Raw genomic sequence first — 13,567 nt, 5'->3', positions numbered from 1 at the left:
TACTTGCCTTTGAATCTCCTTGGTTTCTTCCGGATTGGTGCGGTACGCCGGACGGTTTGGAAGTGCAGCTCCAGGGATGAGATCAATTTGATGTTCAATACCGCGCAAAGGAGGAAGTCCAGCAGGTGTTTCCTTTGGAAAAACATCGTCATAGTCCTGCAAAACACGTGCAACAACACTAGGGACAGATGTTAAGTCATTAGCTGAAAGCAATGTGTCCTTGCACACAAGTACAAATAGTACTTGATCTGGATTTTTCCTCACATCTCTCATTTCAGATTTGGTGGCTATCATCACGAAGTTCTCTCCCTCTCTTTTTTTGTCATCTCTCATGTTTGGCTTGTGGCTCTCACTCACTGATTTGTGGAGGGCACTCAAATTATTTTTCTCTCCTTCTTTTGCACTCTCATTCCTCACTTCGGAGCTCTTTTGCAAGTGCTCAGCTAGGATTTGCTGCGGTGTCATGGGTTTAAGAATCAACTCCTTGTTCTTCCACTTGATGGTGTATTGATTGGTTCTACCACAATGTAGAGACGATCGATCATATTGCCATGGTCTTCCCAATAGCATGTGGCACACTGTCATAGGCACCACATCACACTCTATAGTGTCAATATATTCACCAATCTTGAATGTAACTTTCACTCTTTGTGCAATCTTAATAGAACCTGAATTATTAAGCCATTGCACATGATATGGATGGGGATGTTTCAGCAGCTTCAACCCAAGCTTTTCAACCATTTCTTTGCTTGCAAGATTGTGGCAACTGCCACCATCAATGATCACTTTGACAACCTTATCTTGCACTTTAGCTCTAGTCTGAAAAAGATTGTGCCGCTATCCATTTTCAGCATCGCTCATTTGTACACTCAAAATCTGAGTTACAACAAGAGCAGCACCAGATTCAAATTCACAGATGTCCTTCTCAAGATTACTCTCACTTCCACTATCTTCTTGTTCTTCCTCGCTAGCAGATTCATACTCCCCTTGATCATTCACAATGATGGTTCTAGCATTTGGACACTCTCTTGCAACATGACCACGACCACCACACTTGAAGCACTGAATTCCACTACTCTTGCTGGAAGAACCCACTGAGTTTGCTGATTTGAATTTCTCATTTTGAGCAGCCAACTCTTTGCTACTAGAAGAACCAAGGTTGCTAGATCGTGCACCACCGCTTGAGCAGGAAAATGTACCTTTACTTCCACTTCCTTTGGGTGCAAATTTACTTCCACTTGCTGCACTCTTTGTGCTGAAAGATACTCCTCTAGTGGACTTCATATCCTGCTGCAATTGCCGCTCAGCTTTGCTAGCTTGATGCACTAATTCAACAAGATTACGATATTGCTGAAATTCAACAATGCGCTGAATATTCCGATGCAGCCCTGACATAAATCTTGCAATTGTTTGCTCTTCATCTTCAATTACATTGGCTCTAATCATCGCCTTCTCCATCTCTTTATAATACTCATCAACACTAAGGCTTCCTTGCTTCAGATTCTGTAGCTTGTCAAATAAATCACGGCGATAATGTTTGGGGACAAATCTTGCTCTCAATTCTCTCTTCATTTCAGCCCATGAACGAACATCACCTTGACCAGCTTCTTCTCTTTCATTCAACATTTGCTCCCACCAGATTAGAGCATACCCATCGAACTCAAGAGCAGCCATGGCAACCTTCTTTCTCTCAGAATAATTATGCACATGAAAAATTTTATCCACCTTCAACTCCCATGTAAGATATGCTTCAGGATCAGATCCTCCTTCAAACTGGGGCATGGTGAATTTTAACTTGCCAAACCTCTCTTCATTGTGCTGATTACGCCTACGATTTCTTCGGTGACGACGATCATCATAATGGGGCTGTTCATCCTCTTCCTCAGTTTCACTTTCTTCCAATCCAATACCTCTCCCATGTCCATGACCAGCACCTCTACCATCATGATCACGTCGTGGAAAAGGAGGTCTTCTTGCATTGGCAGCAGCTCGCTCTCTACGCCGTTCCCTTGCACGACGAGCAGCTTCTCCTTCGCTTTCTTCAACTTCATCTTCATGGTGACTGCCATTTGCATTATCATGAGGATGAATTTGCAACCGGTTCATGAGTGCTTGAACATTGTTTGTTAGCGTCTCCATGCTTTGTTTCATCTCATTGAATTGTACCATGGTGACACAATCATCAATCTCCCGATGTTCAGACATCTTGCTGTAAAAAATTAGTGAAGGCAAAGCAACAATATATGTAGAATAGGGAATTATATGTGGAATCTCACAATCTCACCTCTCTTACCAACTGAAGCTCATGTGAGGTCCCCGCAGATTACAACGGCCAATGCGAGGTGGTAACCGAGAATGATGGTTGGGAGAATCCAAGATCAGTATTTTCCTATGACGGTGGGTTATTTGTGGAGCTTGGTGGGGATATATTTCACAAGGAATGCAATCTGAATTCTTGATATTGTAAAGTTAAACCACAATCCAAACTAGAAGTTCAATGCCTAGTGCTGACCACAAGATATGAGTGATGTAAATAGATCAAACACACGCGCAAAGATAATTCAGATTTGATGCAAACAAGGAGTATGCCTAGGATGCAAGTGTTGCAATCAAACCCAAGCAAAATTTTGCACCAAAGATGGATAATGACTGATTGTGTGACTTGATATAAAATTCAGAACTTGAGCACATAAACAGAGTGAACTTTCTACTCTTTCTTCACAACTTTTCTTCCTCAACTTTCCTCTTTTTTTCACTTTCCTTTTTTTGATACTTTTTTTTTGAAACAAGACACAACTGTCAGCGTTCTAACTTGATAGGCTCAAAGTTTACGCGAAGGATGATACCGGTTTCAGATTTTCTTTAGGGATTCATAGATATAAATGAGGCACAAAGGACAAACAAAGGATATGATGATCAGCAACTAAACAAAACTCTAATGGACTGAAACTTAACCAAACTCACAAGAAAAACAGATTGAAACAAAGGGCTAATGCAATTTTTTTTGGCTTTTTGGTGGATAGGACGAACAAGATATATATATGTAGCTAAGGGTAAAAATCCTACCGTGGAAACTTGAGCTTTGATACCAGATGATGAGGTCGTTCTCCCGATCTTCACGACGTAGGATAACTAGCTGAAGATCAGTCGATAACTTGCTGCAAGCAGCGAGGATAACTATTGCAACCTGACGACACGCACAAGGAGCCAACCACCGTCTCTATAAGGCAGCCTGAACCAAGGATTCGCCTAACCACACTCTCAAAGAACCAACCTACGCAACCTGAACTCGAGGATCAGGAGCACGGACTGGGTGCTGATGACGCGGACGCTTCTGTAATCTCCGCGAAGGAAAACACAAGAGCAAAGGGGTAGAGATCTCTCTCTGAATTTGTTAGCACACAGCTGAACAAAGTGGTTTGTATTCTCAATATCATAAGTCTTGGATTACAATGAGTCTTAGGGGGTATTTATACTAGCAACAGCCCTGCTAGATAGGTATGAAAACAAAATAGAGTTTCTGAGAGAAGGCAATGTGAAAGGTCCCCTCGAAATGGATTCCCGAAGTGGCTTCACGTGACTGTTGGCCTCCAGAGCAGTTTCCAATAAACTGACCATGACTTTTTATTGGGAAGTCCAAATGACGAACCGTTTCTTGGGTGTGAAACTAGACTCCAAGTGCTTTCCATCAATGTATTCCATGCACCACGAAACGCTGTAGATTGGTACAGTTTCACTTGGCAAGTTGTACCAACATTCTATAACGACAGACTGTTGACCTTCTGAGCAGTCTGTACTCATTCTGGTCTGCAGGAAATATGGAGTATCCAAACTGGTCGCCACTAGATTCATTGGAAAGTAGACTCGTCAAGCTTTCCAACAAGTACTCATGGACCTTCATAGCTTTTGTGAGTAAAAAGTTATGAAGATTTCTTTCACTGGTCCGTTTTTGACTTCCACTGGTCTGTTTTTGACTTCTTCTGGAACTTGCACTGGTCCGTTCTTCAGGGTCCGATTTATCCTTCTCTTCTTCTATATACCTGAGTACAACCAAGGTACAACACTTAGGTAGTATATAATTCTCATTAATGTTAAAATAAATCTCACAAAGTAGCACGTGGACCTCTTGTTGTAGCTTCTTTGCACGACTACGTGTAATCGGTCCATTGATGACATGGGCTGGTGCCGGCGTAGTCGGTGTAGAGGTTGGCGTGGAATTAGAGGGAGCATGATTGGTTGGTATGTCCTCATCAATTACAGAATAGAATATGAGATTGAGCATCTATCATTGCATGTATAATTGAGAACATTATATCTAACTCTTCATACAGGGATAAGTGTCACCAACTAATCTGATCTAGCCACATAATAAATATGATAAGAACCTCAATTAGATACTCTAGAAAGTTATTACCATGGTATTAGAACGAACTACAAGAATATTCCCTAAGTTATTCTCAACTATATAGTCTAGCATTATCATAGTTAGTGCAAGCATACTTAGCAATCATTGTGAGACAAGACTACGCCCATGCATAGTGATATTAGCAAGGAATATGAGAAACATAGCAATCACTCCCTTGTAATATTGTTGCTCTGCCAGCCCAATACACGAGAGGGGGACTATATAAGAATCAATGAAGCTGTCACTATCACGAACCACCCCACGATCTGGCATATTGGGCACAATCGCAGATAAATACGGTATAAGCACCACGCCTACACAATATCTATCATTTACCCATGGATCCGATGGATAAACGCTATACGATCCTAAGCATGTATATAGATCGAATCTAACTAAGCCTAGTACATAACTATGATAAACTAAGAACAATATAATCTTGAATATAAGCAAGTAGAGCAAAGTCATAAGCAATATATTGAAGTAGAACAAAGTCATATTCATAATATTGAAGAACAAAGATAATTAGAAAGTAATTAGAAGCACAATTAGAGAAATACCAAGAATCCTCGTGACAGATCCGGAAACCAATCAAAGATTGACTCCTTCTAGTTCTAATCCTATGTAGCTATGCTAATCTAGATATCTAATTGATGTGGTGTCTCTAATCTTGATCAGAGGCTTTTTCTCCCTCGAAGAACAATGAATTAGGGTTGAGAGGCTCTCTCCTCCAGGGGCCAGGGGGTCTGGTTTTATAGTCCCTTCAAGTGAATATGGGCCGTTGGATCAAACCGACATAGATTGTATGGTTTAGATTCATCCTTTAGGTCGGTGGAGATCTCCCACGAAGCAGAGTCCTGATTGGACTCCTGGAGGGGGCGGGCGCCCTGCCTCTGGCCCCGTTTCGCCTCCGCTTCGGTCTCGTGGCTTCTGGAGTCTTCTAGATGTAAGATAATTGCGCGGCACGTTAATATCTCTATGTAATCCCGACGTGTGGGCCTTTCTTCCGTATTTCCTGATAACCCCCTACAGAAATAGACAAACACCAAAACTCGTGGAATTCTATCAGATAAAACCCTAAGTCTAGATGTTGATTTCATTTGGATCCTTTTCTTTATTTATTTGATAATTAAATTTGATACTTAAGGACCGTCAACATTGTCGCTGTTCTTTCTTTTGTTATTTGTTTGAGGACTGAGCCTTCGAGCCGGTCGGGGAAAATATTAGTGTGTTTGATCATCTCGATCGTGGGTTTGTCCCGCCGTGATCTTGATGCCAAGTGTAACTCGTTTCCCCGTGTTTAATTGACTCTCTAGTGCCATGATCATTAATGACCATTTTTGACCCACAGGCATGGTCACCATGGACTCGCTATCGGTGCGCCTCCTACCCGCACCTGGCGAGCCACTCGTGACCTAGTTTAGTGGGAGACTAGCAGACGACAATCATGGGACTTATGAAAGCCAACTCGTTAGGTGGAGCTCATGGCTGCGAGTCGCCTCGCCATGGCCATCGGGCTTTAACTTGTTTTTCGTGTGTTTATCCTAACCACCTTGTATGCTTGCACCACCTAGACCATAGCATTCATTCGGACCTAGCCGTGACAACCGCATTGCTATGGGCCTTAAGAATAGCCTTGTGCTGATTTTGTTGCATAGTCGTGGTGCCCTACAAGTGGGTTTGGATCATGGGGTCGTATCTCGTTCATCCAATTGTCATTTGTTCCATGGCGAGTTGGTTGAAAGATTGTGATTTCGTTCTTCTTCTCTCTTGTTCTCAATCCTCGTCGATCCAGTAAGATGTGGATTGAGCCCCTTTTGCTTGTTTGATGTTTTGTGTAACACCCTAAAATTTGCATTTTTCCAAAATAGGAGAAATTGTTTAATTGTGTATTTTTGTGTCCATGAAATATAGGAAAAATAATTTTTTTCTTTAAATTAAAATTTGCCATAGGAGCTAACAACTTGTTTAAGCATGCATGTCTTCGCATTTGATTTATTGTGATGAGTGGTTTTGGCTAAAAGTTGAAAAGGGAATTAAATTTGGTTTTTAAAAGAAATAGGTTTGTTTTAAAAGAAAAGAGAAACAGGAAATAAAAAGGAAAAGGTTTTACTCTCTCCCTCGCTCCTCTTGGGCTCGGCCCAGTTTTCTTTCCCCCCCCCCCCCCCCGCGGCCTGCTTCCTTCCTCCCCCTCTCTTCTTTCTTTCCCGCGCAGCCCAGCTTCTCGGCCCACGCCGGATCGTCCCGTGAGCCGCGCCCTCCTCTCCGCTGCGGTCGCTGACAGAGCTGGCCCACCCCCCCGTGTCACTGCCAGGTGGGGCTCACCTGTCGGATCCGTCTCCCACCTCGTAACCGAGCCGGACTCGGTGGAGATTTCGCACCAACCACACGCGATCCCCGCGGCTGGCTTGCCTCGCACGCCGAAGAGGCTTTAAATAGCGGCCTCCGCTCCGCCGCAACCCCCTACCCCCAATCTTAGCGCGATTCCCAGCCCAAGCCAAGCTGCAGCGCCGCCAAGATCCATCCGAGCTCAATTCTTCGTGCGTCGTGTTTTTGCCATCGTGAGCTCCGAGCGAAGCCTCATTTCTCTCATGCGAAGTCGCCGAAGCTCTCGTTTCGCGTTTTCGTGCTTTCTACACGTAGTTAACCCTCGCCGGACTTCCTGCAGGGCCGCCGTCCGCCTCTCGCCGTTGGGAGCCCTAGCTGGCTTCGCTCCGCCACGATTTTTGCCTCAGGCGAGTGCGCACTGAGCTCCTGAGCGACCCCGTGCTTTTAGTTTGCGCTCTACTGCTCTCTGTCGCTAGTTTGAACCACTCCGGCCATGTTCGGCCATGGCGCCACCGCGGTCGACCTCAACTCCAGCCGGCCAGCTCCCCTTCCCCACCCAGATCTAATCTCGGCCTTAGAATCGAGATCCAACGGCCGATATCGGAGGATACCCCTTCGGCCGTTTGTTTTGTAGAAAACCCCCCGTGCTTTTTAAAGAGTCAACCCGCAGTCCTTTGAGGATTTCCAGAATACGCTTCCTAACTCCGAAAGCGTATTCCCGTCTGCTCAGATTCAAAATACGCATTCACAGCTTAAAAACGTACTCCGTGCTGGTTTTATTCAAAAATATGTTTTCAGCAAATTACCAAATTGCCACTAGATTTGTTTTACTCATAAAATATTCATCTTAATTCCGTTTTGATTCGTTCAAATTGCGTTGGTTTTGTATTCAAAAGATCTACATGTTAGTAGCACTGTTTGAAACTTTTTAAATTCCGTGACCCAAATTAATTAATTGTTTTTCTAAAGAAAATCTTAGAAAATTCATATATTCTTCGTTTTAACTCCGATTTGATCCATTCAAGTTGCGTTAGATTCGTTTTCGCATAATCTATAGATTAATGCTACTGTATTACAAGTTTTCAACTTTTAAAATCTGAGTTTAGATTTAATCTATTATTTTATTAAAGGAAATCTTATTTAAATCATAACTTATTCGTTATAGCTCCGATCTTCGTGATCTTTACGTCTGTGTGATCGTAGAGCGATGTAGAGTTGTTTTATAAACTTTTTATCTTTATTTTCTACTGTTGGTGTATTGTTCTAATTATAGGTTTGTTTGCTTTGTATGATTGCCTCTGGATGATTGATGTTGATGTGATGACTGAGTTTAGTCGGTGAGTTTTTACGTGGTGATCAAGAAGTAGATTGTGGAAGGTTTGGAACTAAAAGAAGGATCTGAGTTTCAAGGCAAGTATAGCATGGGATCATCCTTGTTCCTAACAACTTTAATCACACCATTCATATTGCATGTGTCTCCTTAATAAGGATTTCCAAGTATTGATCTTATACCTTGTCACCTATGGTTATGCATTGGGTAGCTTATGCTAGTGCTCCACTAAACCATGATCTTGTAATTTGATTAAAGGAATATGCAATAAACATTAAAAGATGACTTTTTAGCAACATTGGAAAAGAGGGCTGGAGCATTGGGCTATCTTATGGTGCTCTAGTTTCTCTCCATAAGGACTTATCTGTATCTGACCATCCGAGACATACAGTACAACTGTGAGGGCTACATGGCTCTGGCTTTAGCTCAGTATGGGGACCTTTTCTAGCTTGTTAGTGGTTACCCTTGTGGCGCAAGTGGGGGATAGCAGACCGTGGATTCCTGCGGGTGAGTCACACGGACTAACTAACGAAACCTAGTGGCCCTAACTTGTTAGACGAACCTTTGAAAGGCTTCATAATGAACCCTGCCGGCCTCCCTAGGAAGGGGGTTAATAGACTCGCGACCTCGGGCGAAAGGGTAAATCACGACTCACAGTGAAAGTGTACAACCTCTGCAGAGTGTAAAACTGATATATCAGCCGTGCTCACGGTCACGAGCGGCCTTGGACCAATACAGAATAAATGATCACTAATGGTAAATCATTAAAGTTATTGTTGTTAATATGTTGTTTATGCTATTCTTTATTCATTTTACTTGATGATGAGTTTACTATGGGACTTGACAACTTGATGCTACTCATATGCTAAAATTGTGACAACTAAAAGCTACATGCAGTTCAACCAGTGTCTAGCCTTTGAGCCTCATGAACCCTATGTTATTCTTGCTGAGTACGAGATGTACTTACGCTTGCCTTTACATTTTATTTGGATAAAAATCCCGGATGGGTATCAGATTGCTGGTTTGGAGAAGAGTTTAGGCTTGTGCTCAACCAGTCAGTTGACCCTGTGGATTTGGAGCTTTCGCCTGAAGAACAGTGTGTCTTTCCGCTGTTTGCTATCTAAGGTTATATCTTTTAAACTAAGTTTGTTATATATAAGCATTGACTATTGATATTACCCCTTATTTATGGCTATATGTGAGATTTGACTTCCTGGGCTCACATATGGTGTGTATCTGGTTTTGTTCTTAAAACCAGATGCTACAAAGTGGTATCAGAGCAATGCTAACTGTAGGACGCAAGCCTAGATAGTAATGGTCATGTTAGTCATCCTTGCTTCACTACATTCATGCTTACTATCTCACCCTTGCTATTGCTAAAATTATTATGCCTCTATCATCTAATGCTATTCTAAAAGTATTGCTTCTATTCTAACTCTCTCTTGGTCTAATTCCATAAATGGTTCGTAACGAAAAGTTTGCTCGCAACAACTCTGGAAGACCATGCTTGACTCGGGGTATCTATGGCTTAACGGAACCGGAGTGTGAAGAAGCTCGCCCTGTCCTAGCAAGACATACTTGTTGGCGGAAGGAGTACTTCACCACATCCTTTAGTGGGGAAGATTTCTTTCACCCTCGGCTTGTGCGCATACTACAAGACCACTATCCTGAACAGCAAGCCAAGGTGGAATATAAGTGCACCAAGTGGACTCGTCCCAAGTATGAGAGCCACTGGAGCACAGAAGCACACATCACAAGGTGGAATGAGTTTACTGGTTCACGCGTGGTGGAATCCATTCATTCGTCTCTCAGTGACCGTTTCAGTAAGCATGCTAGCATATCTGATGCTGCCCATCAAGCTCTTTTGGCATATCATGGAAAGCACTACGGAGGGAGGAAGAATGACAAACAGAAATATCTTCCTCGTCGTCCACCAGGCACTTTGCAATGTGTGATGGCTGACCCCTACTTAGAGCAGAATGAACAACTAAAGGAGATGGCTTTGACTATCCAAGTCATGCATCAAAAGCTAGAAGACAGTCAACTGGAATTGGCAGAAGTAAGGCAACACTATGAGGAAGCCCTTGATGAGATTGATGAGTGGAGAAGTCGTGGTGGATTACCTAAGATCAATGAGGTGGAGGACATACCTCGCTTAACTCCACGCAAGAGATGCTACCCTGGATGCCGCTGTAGTCACACCGTGTTTAAGAAGTAGGAAGTCCCCCTTTGTAATAAACGTTAGTGGCAGAAGTTGAGTCTAGTCAATATGTGTGCTTTGTGAACCTTTAATGTTTGATTGGTTTGTCTTAGTGCTTATGTTTGAGTTGGATTTTTGTAATGAGTGCAATGATCTTGTTGGTTTCTCCACAACTTCATTTAGTTTACAGGCCTAAGGTATAAGGATTAATGAAATAAATAGTTGGGTTTTAGTTTCTCTTGTTTCTTTGTCCTTGTCTTTTGGGAGCAACTTATATTCTTCAGTTCAAATCCCTAATCTCAGAGGACCATAAAATCATGTGAAAATTCTGGGTGATAGTAGACTTCAGGATCCTTCTCTGACCGCAAGAATCACCCCCATAGCTGTTGTGGTTTGGGAATTACGAAAATCACAAGATGGTACAGTTGAGCTGTCAGGAATCTGGACTAGTTTCAGTTGCCTACTGTTTTGGACAAATGTAACTCCGGAATTTGGGAAAAGGTTCTATAATAAAGTTTTAGGTCTTTTGATAAGCTTTCCAACGATGCAAACTGCAACTTTATCGGATTAATAGAACTTGAGTTATGACATCTATAATTTGCTGTTGCTGCACAGTTCAAAATCTGGACAGTTCTAGTTAGTTCCTATTTTCAGCCAACTTAACCTCAGAATCTGGAAACGTGAGGTATACAGAAGTTGCGGAGGACTTCATAAGCTTTTCAATCATGTAAGGCTTGTCCTCATATGATCTAAGTAACTCGAGATATGACTTCTGCAAGTTGCTGCACTGATGCTGAGACATGGTCGGGATGGATATCATGTATGGCTGTTTTACCTAGGTTTAATTACAGAAACTAAGGAAGCCTTCTATATGAAAGTTGTAGGGATTTTGATAAGGCTTCTAACGGTATAAGCTAAGATCTAATTGGATTGACAGAAAAGGAGTTATGCCTACTTTGCTGTGCTGGTGTCCTCGTATCGTGAGGAATTTCAGAGTTCTTGTACATATCAGTGCACATGAGTTTCTCTTCGGTATTAGAAAATCTTATGATAAGAAGCCCACTTGAAAAATGTACTAAACTACCCATTTAAGCCCTAGTTTACCTTTTCTAAGGGGGGTAGTCTTATCAAAGGAGTTACAAGGAGAAGTGTTGGTTAATGTTGGATCATCGATAAGGACCTCAAGTGTTTGGTAAATTTGGTTTTTGATGCAAGAAATAGTTCCATTCAGGTGTGCTAATATGGACGGAGATATAGGTCATCGCTGGTACTCATAGCTTAAGTGGTGCTTATGAGAATCAGGTGACACCAAAGTCTACAAAGTTATACTTGGGATGTGAGAGCAAAGCAATTCAACTCTGAGAGAGGTACCAATAGTTGGAACGTAGTGATGAAACCAACTCTAGATCATGAGACTGGGTACAGTGATTTTAAAAGACCATATGATGTGAATCATCTAGACAGTATATGAAGTAGTGTGATTAGTATTTAACAAATTGAGCATGCCTCAAAGGTAGGGATAACCAACATAGCAACATGGCAAAGGATGTTTTTATGTAAAGTACTCCCCCAAGCTTGAATTTTGCAAAATTCAAGTTTGGATGAATTTAATTCAGTGTTGCATGATGATTGGTTGGACATACCTTGTACTTGCTTGTTGTTCATCCGATCTTCTTGCTCCAATCCTAGAAAGGTTAGTGACAAGAATACCCGAAGGAATATTTTTACAATTATCCTTATATGCTCAATACACCAGGTAATGTTGCAAATAATTAAAAGCTCATGTTACGATCTGATCAGTGCTTATTTTAGGACACTAAGCTTGTCCTTGGGAAACCATCAATTTATGTCGGCAGAGTGGTTTCCCTTCCAATCGCTGACCTATATCAAGATCAACTCAACGAGATCTGCAATATTTATTATAGACATATGCATCGACAACCTCCCTTTTCAAGTTTTTATAAATAGAAAGGAAGAGGGGGTTGGAGATCTCAAATGTGGTGATGTTCGGGAGACCAATAGATTGGGAAGATGCTGCATATGAGCATAGAGTAAATGAAGTGGCTATGAAATAAATTTCATGCTCATTAATGTTATCTTCGTCTCCAATCTGAATATTCGGAGTTTCTCCTAGATTGGTCTCACCTATGTCCTCTTCTATAGTTGGATGAATTTCATCTTCAAAGGGAGTCAAGAACTCACCATTTGAAATTGAGCCAAAGTCAGGATCCATTAAGGCTTGTTCCTTATCCATCCATTCCACACATTCTAGCCATTTAGAACTTGTGATCAGGAAAGGGGAGCTGATAGAATCTTCTCTATGGCTTAGCTCTCCTTCTATGGCATTACTTGACATGCCATCCTTATGGTCTTCATGACTCCTATGGTTTGGTCATTTTGATGGATTGTTAGGATCATCATGAGACTTAAAAGGAGAGGGATAAGAGGGGTCTCTAAAGTCAAGGATGGATTTAGAATTTGTGAACATGGAAGGGGAGCAGATAGAATCTTCTATATGGTTTAGCTCTCCTTCACTTGATATGTCATTCTCGACTTCTTCATAATAGGAACCAGGACATTCTCTAAGGGAAACATTATTGCAAAGATTTGAATTATCCCTGCTTGAAGGTCTCTAATGGAACCAGAAGTTTAAACCATCAGTATCTGAAAGATTTAAGGTCGGAATTCCTTCCTCCCTTGGAGAAATTTGGGGTATTGATGGTTTAGGATCGATAGCTAGAGTTTGGGATTGAAGTGGTTGTGATCTGGCTATCGAAACTTCTTGTTCTTGTCTAGGAACAGGTTCTTTCTCTTTCTCAGGGATATAAAAGCTAGGAGACTTTCCGCTCATTAAATCAATCAAATTCCAAGCTTCATTAGCAGGTAGGTGATAGAAGGATCCTCTAGAGGCTGTATTCACGGTTTGCTTATTTTCCCTACTGAGGCCCTCAAAAAAGTGAATTAGAAGAACTTCTTCTAGAACAGAAAGCTTTGGGCCAGTGAGAGTATGGTTAATAAAACGGTCCCATGATTTGCCAAGAGATTCTTCTTCTAGTTGCCTAAATGAAAGAATCTCACGCCGAAGTTCCGCCACTTTGGAGATTGGAAAATATTTTAAAAGAAAACTATTATATAACTCCTTCCAATCTCCACGAACACTCCCTACTTTGAGTTTGTACCAATGTCTAGCTTTTCCTGTTAAAGAGAATAGAAAGAGCTTCCATTTAAGGGTCTCATCGGACATGCCTTCTATGCGAAGGAGGTCACAGACTCGATAAAACTCTCTTAGGTGTGTGTGTATGGG

This window comes from Sorghum bicolor, chromosome 5, assembly GCF_000003195.3.
Source record: "Sorghum bicolor cultivar BTx623 chromosome 5, Sorghum_bicolor_NCBIv3, whole genome shotgun sequence".
In the NCBI taxonomy this organism is placed as follows: domain Eukaryota; kingdom Viridiplantae; phylum Streptophyta; class Magnoliopsida; order Poales; family Poaceae; genus Sorghum; species Sorghum bicolor.
This window is presented reverse-complemented; position numbering follows the sequence as displayed.